This window comes from Portunus trituberculatus, chromosome 9 (genome assembly GCF_017591435.1).
Source record: "Portunus trituberculatus isolate SZX2019 chromosome 9, ASM1759143v1, whole genome shotgun sequence".
In the NCBI taxonomy this organism is placed as follows: domain Eukaryota; kingdom Metazoa; phylum Arthropoda; class Malacostraca; order Decapoda; family Portunidae; genus Portunus; species Portunus trituberculatus.
The window spans coordinates 6,851,082-6,865,000 of NC_059263.1; the positions used below are offsets into that span (position 1 = coordinate 6,851,082).

Sequence of the window (13,919 nt, forward strand, 5' to 3'; positions counted from 1 at the left end):
CCGGAAGAAGGTGGTGTCCCATGGTGAGGAGAGCTTAATTGCCGCCCACAGGTGAGAGGAAACTGAGCGAGAATACCTGTCGTGACTTACCTGGCTGCTGTTTGGGTTGGCTGTCACGTGATTTTTTCGTTAGTTTTTATTCTTTTTTTTTTTTCGTTTTTTTTCTGGTTTTCTTTTCTTTTTTTCTTAATGATTCCTTTTTTCAGTTTTTCTTTTAATGTTTTTTGTTATATTGTTGTTTGTTTATTTGTTTTATCTGTTTTGTTTATCTTTTTTTTTTTTTTGTAATTGAGTTTTTTTTTTGTATTGTGATCAAGTTTTGTATTTTTCGTGTTTTTAATTTTTTTTTTTTTTTTTTGCTTCATCTGATTTTTTTTTTTTTTTGTTTATCTGTTTTGCTTATTTTTTTATTGTTTTTTCCTATTGTTTTATTTCCTGGTTTCTTCTTTTTGTCCTCTTTGTTGTATTTGGTTATTTGTAAGTTTATTTGATCTATTTAGTTTATTTTTTTATGATCAGTTTTTTTTTTCTAGCGTTTTATTTTTATTTTTCTTCTTTTGTCTTTTTTCTTACTTATCTTTTGTACCTTTCCTTCTTGGTGACGTGATTTTGTTTGTGTCGTTCCTATTACTTTCACTATCTACTTATTATTATTACACTATCTACTTATCTCATTAATTTTACTCCTCTACTTTTAATCTCTATTTCTATTTCGTCTATGTTATGTCATTTAGTTTGCCTAGTTACTGTTATTATTATTATTACCATCATTATTGCACTATCTACAGTTCATCACCATCATCACCATTACCACTTTTGTATATCACTGTTTTTTTTTTTTTTTGTTACGTCACCACCACCACCACACAACCACCACCACCACCACCGTGACAGGGATTATTAGTGATGTAAGCATTCGTCTTATTAACATTTTCTGGGAATAAAAAATAAAAGAAGCGAACGTCACGTCAGTCTTGTGACATTTCCTAGAAAAACATTCCGTCACGGGACTTAAATATGTCTTCATGGAACTTACAAACACACACACACACACACACACACACACACAGACAGACAAGGATGAGACAGGAAATTCTCTTTGGTATGTTTGCGTGGATTTCTAGTAAATTTTTATGTTTTAGATAGTAGTTGTTGTTGTTGTTGTTGTTGTTGTTGTAGATGGTGGTGGTGTCAGTAATATTAACATTGTTATTATTATTATTATTATTAGTGGTAGTAGTAGTGATGGTGGTCGTGGTGGAGGTAGTAGTACTAGTGATGATAGTCGTGGTGGAAGTAGTAGTAGTAGTAGTGGTGATGGTGGTCGTGGTGGTGGTGGTAGCAGCAGTAGTAGTAATAGTAGTAGTAGTAGTAGTAGTGATAATACTAACACCAGTGATAACTAATTAATGTGTAAATTTAATAAGTATGTTTTCACCTAAGCGTAGTTGATAAGATGAAGATAAAAATATCAAATAAATATGTAGATGTCAGATTTATAAATGGATTACTTTTCTAAATAAATTTCTTAAGCCAATATAATAGTGATAATAACACTTACTTTTCTTCTTCTTTCGTATTTATTCATTATCCATATTTCTCATTACAAAAATTACAATGAAATGGCAAGAGCTGAATTATCATTACTACTATTATTATTATTATTATTATTACCTTATCTTATCATGTTTTTAATTCTACCATACAATTTCCTTTTTTCTTTCGTATTTATTCATTATTTATATTTTCCGTTACAAAATTACAATGAAAAATGGAGGAATTATATTACCATTAGTACTATTATTATTATTGTTATCATATCTTATCATAGTCTTAATTCTACCATACACTAATAATAGTAATTAATGGTAAGGAAGATATACACATTTACATATACATATACATACATACATACATACATACGTACACACGACGGTTAGGTTTGCTTAGGTATAGATTAATATTATAACAGTACGTATATTCTGGAAATAATTTAGATTTCGTTTTTTTCACATTATAATTATTCGTGGCATAAGAAGGGAGAAATATTAAGATTAACCGTTAAGAATGGCTGGTTGCGCGCGCGTACACACACACACACACACACACACACACACACACACACACACACACACACACACACACACACACACACACACACACACACACACACACACATTAATTACTTCCTTTTTATTGGTTTTCTTTGGTGTCTTGTCTATAAATCTCTCTCTCTCTCTCTCTCTCTCTCTCTCTCTCTCTCTCTCTCTCTCTCTCTCTCTCTCTCTCTCTCTCTCTCTCTCTCTCTCTCTCTCTCTCTCTCTCTCTCTCTCTCTCTCTCTCTCTCTCTCTCTCTCTCTCTTTTCTTAACCACAAGCATCGCCATCGTTTATAGTAATTGAGCGGTGATTGAGATGTGATTCAGTTGTACATAACACCTAACCTTGTCTTATTACCTAATGGAGTTTAGCACGCTGGTGAACATTACTCTGGAGATCCTGCGTGATTGTGCCTTGCTGTTACCTGCTCACTGCCTTCTTGCCCCCATTAGGAAGTGTGTGTGTGTGTGTGTGTGTGTGTGTGTGTGTGTGTGTGTGTATTGCTGGGTGTTTTGCGTTACGGAAATTGATACTTTGTCATATCTTCTTAGGTGTGTGTGTGTGTGTGTGTGTGTGTGTGTGTGTGTGTGTGTGTGTGTGTGTGTGTTAGTAAGGAAGAGAGATCTATTGGCTAACTCCTTCTTTAAACTAGCAGTGGATTAGTTTCGTTTTAATCTTTCTTTTTATTTTTTATCTATTTGTTATTATTATTATTATTATTATTATTATTATTATTATTATTATTATTATTATTATTATTATTCCATTTTTTTTAACTGGGGATTGTTACAAGATCCTGCGAAGTTTGTTTGTTTATTTATTTATCTTTTTTTTTTATATTGGGGGGGGTTGAAAAAGAGTTGGTAATTACAAGTTCAGTATTGTTTGGGTTTTATTTCCTCTAGTCTGCTAACGCGGGTCACTCTTGGCACCTGCAGGGAGCTCCGAGGTTGTCAGCAGTGAGCGGGTTAAATCTAAGGTGTTTTATATGAAGGTAATGCCAATATCCTTTTTTTTTCACAATGTTGTCGATACATTACAAATTTTCCCTTAAGAATAACAATACAGTATCATATTGAGTACCAGATGTTAGCTAGCCGGATGTCACACTGCATTATGATTTGGTATCTTATCAAATCCTATTAAAATCAAAGCTCTTTTTCACTTAATTGTACTGATACATTAAAATTTTCGCTAACAATTACAGTATCGTAATGAAAGCCAGATATGCAGATTAATTGCATATGAATACAAGAGGTAATTAAAACAAGAATCGAGATTAATTTCAAGTCAGTCAGTAACGAATAATGACTCAGGTCTTCTCTTAATATTGCTTACAATAATACCAAAATCTTGTAGTACTATAAATGATTACTTATATTTAGTGATTTAAATCTACTTAATTGCCATCACTCACTTTACTGCCAAACATTTTTCTTGTTCGGCTTCACTTACTTTTATTTCAGCCACTTAAATTTTCTCACAAACTTTGCTTCCCTCACCACACCACTTCACTTCACTTTCACTTCATTCACTTCAGTCTTACTCTCTCAGGTGTGCTTCACTGCCACTTGGAAGCACACACAACCCTCCTGGCGGCGCAACCAATGCCACACACTTCACGACACACAGTCTCGCCACACACAACGAGGCAAAACACATGTAGACCATAAACTATACACTAATCAAGGGAATACAAGAATATGCTCTAATTTTCATAATCTTAATGGGAAATGTTGTCTGATTCTTGAACCTTTGCTAAAAATTTCCCTCATTCCACTTACAATGTTGATAATAATGCGTTCATGTTTCTGACAAGCATTCCGTCAGTTTGCAGTATAGTTTTGTCTGTTTTATTGATTTATTGTAGGTTGATTTGCCCCCCCCCTCCCACTCCCCCCCCTTTCTCTCCCATGGTGCTTAGATATGTGGGCTACTTGAATATAACAAGTTTTCTTCTATTTTACTTTATTTTTTTTCATTTCTTTACAATTTACATTTTCTACAATTTACATTTTCTCCAGACATTTACTGATTTCATTCAAGACATTTTATTCCTGTAATATAATAAAGTATATATATATTTTTCCCTCTTCCTTAAATATAATGAAATGTAATAATCTTTTTTTTTTCTGTGGACAAGACATACATATGCATTTTCTTTGTTTTCTTAATACTTATTCTGATCTATTATAATATCTGATTTATTTACCCAAATTATTACATTTTTTTTTCGTTTGGCAGTTTTCTATTTTCGGAAATTATTCAAAACGGGCATAACATTTCTCTAATATACTGGAACACAAACATTACAGGTATTACATTTTCTTTTTGATGCCTATTTAAAATTTTACAAGACTAGTATTCTGTCAGTTTCTAATATAATTTTCCTTAGGCTTGATATTTCTTAGATTTCCTGTGTAGTACATTTATAATACATGTAATACAGTTCTCCACTTTCTAGAGTAATGACCATTTTAGTAATACATTTATAACCATCTTACATAAAATTCCTCCACTTTCTAGAGTAATAAATTAATATTGTACTTCTCCTTAGCATTTATAATCATCTTACAAAATATTCTTCCACTTTCCAGAGTAATAAATATTGTACTACTAGATATTCGATCCCTGAGCAGAGTAATACATTGTTTTTTTCTGTGATACATTTTTTTTTTCTCTAAGATATTTACTTACATATGTACTCACTTTATTGCCTCATAGTTTGCATGTACTTAGATTGTTACATGAGTTATTCTTTTAATTCTTTACTTATTTCTAAACCATTATAACATTTCCCTTGCAATGTTACCAGTGCTGAGGAACTTTTCTGCACGGAATTACAATTTTCTACTTAGTCTAATACTTCTTTTAATTTATAGTACTAAATCGTGCTCTTAAACTTACCTTTTCTTAGATATTATTTTCAAAGTACACAGATAATTTACTCGAGTTCCCGCGGGTGTTAGTGGATACAGAAGACACAGAATCCTTACCAGATCACTACACTCGTGGGAACACCTTTGAAAATCTCGATACCGGCCATTACCTCCTCTTAAACTGCCATTCCAATAACAGAGCATCATTGAAGATAGAAATATTACAAATCCCTTTTACACTATTACGAGGACCATGGAAACACCACCCAAAGCTCAGTCACTTCCGCTAAAGCCTGCCATCTGTCAATAGAATCAGGAAAACACCATTAGTAACTGAGCGTCTTCCACCAGAACCTGTTAAACATATACTAGATTCATGGAAAACATCCCCGGAAAGCTAATTTTATTTCTTCTAAAAATGTTGAACTATCCTCAGAATCGTGTCAGATCCTTCAAAAACACACAATCACTCCAATTGAAATGTTAAACTGATATAAGAATGACAAAAGCACCCCTGAAAATCCGATTTATTCAACTAGACCTCGTTAAACCACCACTAAAGTCACGAAAACACGCTTAACGCTCAACATCACACTCTAATACCGACTGAACAATCTCTAAAGAACATGAAAACGACTTAGAAAACTCAGTAAACCCTAACTAAAATATCAAGCTGTCAACACAATTATAAAAACAGTCTTCCTGTTATCTACTGAACTATTAGGAATATAAAAACACCTTTGAAAACACCCTCAGTAAACCTTAACTCAAATATCAAACTGTCAGCACAATTATAAAAACAGTTTTTCTAATACTTAACTGAACGATCCCTTGAAACATGAAAACACCCTTGGAAACACTCTCAGTAAACTCTAACTAAAATATCAAACTGGCAGTACATTTATAAAAGCAATCTTAAAAACACAAACACCTTCAAGTATAAGCCTTCAGACAGTGATGGGAAACGTGGAAATATCCTTGAAAACATCGCAGTAACTTCCACGGGAGCCTTTTAGTAGCAGAAGTCAACAAAAAAAAAAAACTGGATCCCACACGAACAGTTAAGAACACACCCTCTCTTGATTTTCCCCTCAGCTTAACACTAACTTAATAATAATAATAAAAAAAATGGAAATAGTAATAATGATAATGATGATAATGATACTTTCTTAGTCTTAAAGAAAATTGACCTTGTGCTTGCCAAAGTATGAAAGGGAAATATCAAGTTTTAAAAATAACACTGTCACATCCACACATGTCCTTACAACTTACCTCAAGGAAAACATTGATTTGTCCCTACCTGTAACTTATACATTATTAATCATACTGTAAATTAACCTAACCTAACCATAGCTCCACTCTGACTTATAGATTTAGTCTTATATTACTAACCTAACTTCACCTAACATTAATCTCTATTCCTCACTTACACATTCTAATTCTTACAGTAAACTAACCTAACCAAATCAAACCAAACCAAACTCAACCTAACCTTAATTTAAACTAACCTAACATAGCTTAACTGAACCTTCTAATTTACACATTCGAATTCTTACAGTAACCTAACCTAACCTAACCTAACCAGACCAGACCAAACTTAACCAAACCTAACCTAACCTAACCAAACTTAACCTAACCTAACTTAACCAAACCAAACTTAACCTAACCTAACCTAACCTAACCAGACCAAACTTAACCTAACCTAACCTAACCAAACTTAACCTAACCTAACCTAACCAAACTTAACCTAACCTAACCTAACCACACCACGCCATAGACTCACCCTCCTTTCCTCCCAATGTGTATCTATGTAAAAGAAAAAAAAATAGCAGGTAACTAATTTCCTTTTCACCTGTAATCCGTCACGCCTCTTCATCCTGACAAGTGACCGCGTTGCTCCTTAAGGTGAGATTTTGTACCAATTTTTTTCCCTCTCTTTTCTCTCCAGGTGAGCACAAGACTGTATGAACTGCTGGGCCCTTATAAGGTGTACAGGTAGCGGCGGCCAGGTGAGGTTAATTAAAGAGGCACAGGTGAGCTTCGTGTTGAAAGGTTGAAAACAATTATGTGTGTGTTTTTTTCCTTTCTCCTTACCTTTCTTTACCTTTCCTCTCTCTCTCTCTCTCTCTCTCTCTCTCTCTCTCTCTCTCTCTCTCTCTCTCTCTCTCTCTCTCTCTCTCTCTCTCTCTCTCTCTCTCTCTTCCATATTTAGAAATGTTTTTGTTTTTTTGTGAAATATTTCTCACGCACGGTTTTTTTATATAGTTTTATATATTTTCCTCTCTCTCTCTCTCTCTCTCTCTCTCTCTCTCTCTCTCTCTCTCTCTCAATGGTTTATAATTTTTCGTGGGTGATTTTCTCAATATTTTGCATTTTTCTCCTTTTACATTTTCATTTTTTTTTTTTTTAGTTTCTCTTACTTTGTTGGTTTTGTTTTTGTTTTCTTTCTTTATTTTCTTCATTTTTCTTTTCTTTTTTTTATTCAGCGCTGTTCTCTTCCTTTTGTTGTTTTCATTTATTTTTTTTTTTTTTTTATTTATTTATTTTTCGGTTATCTGATTTTTTTTTTTTTTTCTTCTTTGGTCAGAGTGACGAGTGAGTTTAGTTTCTTTTTTTTTTCGTTTTATTTTGTTTTTAGTGGTATCCGTTGCTTTATCAAAGAGAGAGAGAGAGAGAGAGAGAGAGAGAGAGAGAGAGAGAGAGAGAGAGAGAGAGAGAGAGAAAGAAAGAAAGAGAGCAAGAGAAAGAGAGAAAGAGACAGAGAGAGCAAGGCAACAGATAAAAATTAATTAAAACTAGCGTGCAACAAATCACACACACACACACACACACACACACACACACACACACTTCCTTGATGCGGTAATTGGGTCACTAACTGCTACGGATGCTTGCAGGTGAGCCGAGTAGCGCCAGGGAAGGGAAGAGACGAGGAAAATTCACAAGAATGTCGCGCAAATTTTTTCCTGAATATTTTGCCTGATTGTTTGTGCTCGGCTGGAGTTTAGCGTCGTGGTGGCTTTGATGCACGGTGTTGACTATTATTTGTGGGTGTATGCGTTGGAAATAATAGTGCAGTCGTACGTGTAGTTGTGCTTTTCCAAGTTTTTCGAGTTGAGTGTTCAGCTGGTTTTGAAAAATTTTGCTTTCTCATTTCCACGCAGTTGTGTTAATGTGTGGTGGTGATGTGAGATTGTTTGGTGGAAAGAGTTAGAGCTGTTGTTGTTGTTGTTGTTGTTGTTGTTGTTGTGTTAAGATTCTGATGGTAGTGGTGATGGTGGTGGTTGAGGTGGTAGTAGTAGTAGTTGTTGTTGTTATTATAGTAGTTGTTGTTGTAGTTATTATCATTTTTCCTCTTCTCCTCGTTCTGCCTTTCGAATTAGCATTATTCTTCTTCTTCTGGCATCTTGTGATAGAATAGGGATTTGGTTGTAGTAATGATGATAATAATAATAATAATAATAATAATAATAATAATAATAATAATAATAATAATAATAATAATAATAATTATAATAATAATATATAATAATGATAATGATAATAATAATAATAATAATATTAATAATGATAATAATAATGCTACTTCTACTATTGTTGGTAACACTGCTATAATAATGATAATAATAATAATAATAATAATAATAATAATAATAATAATAATAATAATAATAATAATAATAATAATAATAATAATAATAATAATAATAATAATAATAATAATAATAATAATAATAATAATAATAATAATAATAATAATGATAATGATGGTGAAAAATATTGAAAATAATAATAATAATAATAATGATAATAATAATAATAATAATAATAATAATAATAATAATAACAATATTAATAATAATAAAAATAATAATAACAAAAATAATAAAAAGAGTAATGATAATAATAATGAAAAATAATATGGAACAGTGAAGGTAATATTAGTTATGTGACATTACATACTACATTATTATAGATATATACATACAAGTACATAATATACATATATACATACATACATACATACATACATACATACATACATACAAACGTACACACACGCATACGTTGAGGGATAATTATGTATAGCACACACACGCTGCATACTGATATGGAATTGCATTTTAATGGTCTTATTATCTGATGGTTAGTTATGATTACTAGTGCATTTCATCTCTAGTAGTGGTGGTGGTGGTGGTGGTGGTGGTGAAGGTGGTGGTGAAGGTGGTGGTGGTGGTGGTAGTGATAGTGCGTTAGTAAATGTGGTGGTGGCGATGGTGGTAGTAGTAGTAGTAGTAGTAGTAGTAGTAGTAGTAGTAGTAGTAGTAGTAGTAGTAGTAGTAGTAGTAGTAGTAGTAGTAGTAGTAGTAGCAACAGCTGCAGTAACGAAATCAATATCAACTATTTCTACTGACATTTCACTGTTACTACTACTACTACTACTACTACTACTACTACTACTACTACTACTACTACTACTACTACTACTACTACTACTACTACTACTACTACTACTACCACTCCAGTAATAATGATAAAATAATGATAATGATAATAATAATGATAATAATAATAATAATAATAATAATAATAATAATAATAATAATAATAATAATAATAATAATAATAATAATAATAATAACAATAATAGTAATAATAAAAACAATAATATTATAACAATACCTCCACCATCACTATTATTGATTACAACGACGATGATGATAATGAAAATAAAGATAATGTAGATGATAATAAAAACCCTTATCACTACATAGATAAACCAGAGAGAGAGAGAGAGAGAGAGAGAGAGAGAGAGAGAGAGAGAGAGAGAGAGTAAACACACAAACTAAGAGTCAAACAAACACTGAAAAAAAAAAGAAATGGAGATACAAGAGACTGGCAGTAACAGATTAATAAATAAGTGAAAAGAGAAAATAATGTACAGACAGACAAACAGACAGACAGAGAGACAGACAAAACAGACAGACATACAGACATACAGAAGTGAAAAGGCAGCTATATACATACAGAGGCACAAACACAAATGAGTAGACAAACATACATACATACATACATACAGACAGACAGACAGTGAAGGCAGCTATACATATAAACAAACAGACACTTACATAGACAAACAGACAAACAGACAGACAGACAGACAGACAGACAGACAGTGAAGGCTGCTATACATAGAAACAAACAGACACGTATATAGACAACCAGACAGACAGACAGACGGATATATAAGAAAATAAAATACTTATAGAATATATAGCTAAAGAAATATTGGTGATGAGTATATTGTTCTTGTTGTTAGTAGTGGTGGTGGTGGTGGTGGTAGTAGTAGTAGTAGTAGTAGTAGTAGTAGTAGTAGTTGTTGTTGTGATGGTTAATTATTTTCTTCTCCCAAAATTTGACTTTCTACAGCTTTGAAATATCAGGAGAAATAAATAATGAAATGGCGGAATGGATAAATGACATAACAGGATAAAGACGAGTTAGGAATGGAAATAAGAAAAGGATTTGATAAGAATAATATTTTGCACTTGTACCTGTCAACTCTTCATTAGGTGTGTGTGTGTGTGTGTGTGTGTGTGTGTGTGTGTGTGTGTGTGTGTGTGTGTGTGTGTGTGTGTGTGTGTGTGTGTGTGTGTGTGTGTGTGTGTGTGTGTGTGTGTGTGTGTTGATCTTATTTCCATATTCTCAGATTTTTCGTAATAATTAGTTTTAAATTCTACTCTTCCACTCTTCGTTAAATTTCTGTTTTCTCTGTTTCTTACATTTCTTTATAATTTGTTCCATGATTTCCTTTGATTTATTTATTTATTTTTTCGTTTCTGTTTTGTTTATTGATTTTGTAATGAATCTTTTGAAACTCCCTGACTTTCCCAAAACACTTTATTGATGCATTTGTTTCCAGAAAAATTTTTAGTTAAACAATTCAAACACAATAATAATCTTTGTATAGTGTGTGAGCCAGCCAGCCAGCCAGCCAGCCAGCCAGCCAGACAGACAGACAGCCAGACAGACAGACAGCCAGCCAGACAGATAGACAGACAGACAGACAGGTAGGCAGGCAGACAAGACGCAAACTCATTCTTATATATATTTATTACTAGGCAGAAAAAAAAATGAGAAAAATCAGCAACAAGTGTAAAAAATAGCATGAATAAAACAATGATACCCCAAAAATGAGATGAAAGAAATGAAAGATACCAAACAAAGATAAAAAAAAGAAGAAGAAGAGAAGAATGGTAATGATGAGGATGAGATGAGTAAGGGAGAGAAAAGAGAGAAAATAAAAAAGAAAAATACATAGACCTATTCTCATATATATATTTAAACATTTAATAAAAAAAAAAAAAGAAAAGCAACAATATCCCATGAAATGAATAATAAAAAAGAAACGAGGAATATAAAAAAAAAGGAAATAGATAAAAATAGTACCAAAGATGGAGAAGAGAAAGAGGAGGAGAACTATAAGAATGAGGGATGAAGAGAGAGAAAGAAAAAAAATCGTAATATCCCAGGAAATAAATGATAAAAAAGGAAACAAAAGGAATATCAAGAAAAAACTAAATGAAATGAATAAGAAAACAAATAAAGGTGAAGAAGAAGAGGAAGAGGAGGAGGAGGAGGAGGAGGAGGAGGAGAAGGATGATAAGCATGAGGATGAAGAAGAAAGAAGAAAAAAATAGTAAAATCTCGAAATAAATAATAAAAAAACAAGAGGAAGAAGAAATGAAACTAAATAAATGGAAATAATATCAAGAGGAAGAAGAAGAAGAAGAAGAGGGATAAGAGGAAGAGGATTATAAGAATGAAGATGAAGAAGAGAGAGAGAGAGAGAGAGAAAAAGAAATAGTAAAATAAAATCAATATGAATCTAGATAAATAAAAATTGTACCAGACAAAGAAGACGAAGAAGAGGAGGAGGAGGAAGAGGAAGAAGAGAAAGAGGATAAGAATGAAGATGAAAAAGAGACAGAGAGAAAAAAAAATAATGGTAAAGAACCCCATCAAAGTATGAAAATTTGACCTTTCGCCTGATTTTGTCCTATTTTCCCCTTTTTTCCTCTTCCTCCCCAAGTCGCCCTCAGAGACACAGCGCCAGGACAATGCAGGTGGCAGTGTGGCTGAAGGAAAATGAGGACAGTTACTGAGATAGCCAGGAAAGAGGGGAAAAAATGAGACAAGTAGGAAATTAATGAAACTAGTTGAGAAATAGAGAAAAAGGCAAGAAATGTGTGAGTTAGTAACGATAGGAAAATAATGAGGATAGAGAAACATCGAAGAAAAGGGGAAAAAATCATTATAGGAAATTAATGAGGGTGGTTACAGAAATATTAAGGGAAAAGTGGTTAAAAATTAATGACGATGAAAATAACGATAGAAAATTTATGAGGATAGTTATAGAAAAGAAGTTAGTGAGTAAATGACAAGATAGGAAATTAATGAGGACGGTTACACAAATATTAAGGGAAAAGGGAAAAAAATGTAATTAGTCACGATGAAAGTAATGCTAGAAAATTAATAAGAATAGTTACAGAAATATAAAAAAAGGGAGAAAAAAAGATTTACTGACAATGAAAAATAGAAAATTAATAAGAATAGCTACAGAAATATAAAAAAAAGGTAAAAAATATGAGAATGAATGAAAGTAATGATAGAAAATTAAGGACACTCTTAAAAATATTTAGAAAAGAAAAAAAAGTTACAGAAAATGAAAAAATCCAAAAATTAAGAATAGTTACAGAAATATAGAAAAAGAAAAAAAAATGAGGTAGTGAATGAAAGTAATAATAGAAAATTAAGAAGGACAGTTTTGAAAATATGGAAGAAGGGAAAATAGACTTAAGACGATGAAAAAAATGAAAATTAATAAGAATAGTTACAGAAATATAAAAAAAAGAAAAAATGAGCTAGTGAATGAAAGTAATGATAGAAAATTAAGAAGGACAGTCTTAAAAATATGTAAAAAAAAAAAAAAGTTGGTGAAAATGAAAACAAAACAAAATTAAGAATAGTTACAGAAATAACGAAAAAGATAAAAAAAATGAGCTAGTTAATGAAAATAATGATTGAAAATTAAGGACAGTCTTAAAAATATGCAAAAAATAAAAAAAGTTGGTGAAAATGAAAAACAAAACAAAATTAAGAATAGTTACAGAAATAACGAAAAAGATAAAAAAATGAGCTAGTAAATGAAAATAATGATTGAAAATTAATAGGGACAGTCTTCAAAAATATGTAAAAAATAAAAAAGTTAGTGAAAAAAAACAAAATTAAGAATAGTTACAGAAATAACGAAAAAGATAAAAAAAATGAGGTAGTGAATGAAAATAATGATAGAAAATTAAGGACAGTTACAGAAATAGAAAGAAAAAGGAAAAGAAAAGAAAATTAAGAGGAACCAGAAGACAAATATAGATCTCCAGGAAAATCAGTAACGTGCCGGGAAATTAATAGCAGAAAAGTGAGAAAAAGGGCGGGAAAATGGGCAGGAAAATGATGAGGTAGGAAAATAATAAATAGCAAAGAAATAAGGGAAAGGAATTTGGTGGTAGGTGGAAAATTGTGGTGATGAAAATTAGTAGAAAAGCTGGAAGACTTGTGAACACCATTACGCCTTCCTGGTGACGGTGGTGGTGGTTGTGGTGGTGGTGATGGTGGTGGTTGTGATGGTGGTAGTTGTAGGGATGATGGTGGTTGTGTGGTGATGGTAGTATTGTGTTTATGAGCGGGTGTGGTGGTGGTGATGGTGGTGGTGGTGGTGATGGTCGTGGTGTGGTGGTGACGGGTTGTGGTGGTGGTGATGGTGTGGTTGTGGTTGTGACCGGTTGTGGTGGTGGTGGTGATGGTGAGTCGTGGTGTGGTGGTGGTGATAGTGTGGTTGTAGTTGTGACCGGATGTGGTGGTGGTGGTGGTGGTGGTTGTG

The 13,919-nt window shown here is 32.4% G+C and overlaps 1 long non-coding RNA gene across 1 annotated transcript in view; it reads right to left on the reverse strand.

The window, feature by feature from the left end:
• Positions 1-2,261: 2,261 nt before the first annotated feature.
• Positions 2,262-13,919, reverse strand: part of LOC123501331 — a 30,918-nt gene continuing 19,260 nt past the window's right edge. Inside the window, exon 2 of the long non-coding RNA XR_006673604.1 lies at positions 2,262-5,278. This is a non-coding gene — a long non-coding RNA (uncharacterized LOC123501331). The remainder of the gene's footprint in view (positions 5,279-13,919) is intronic.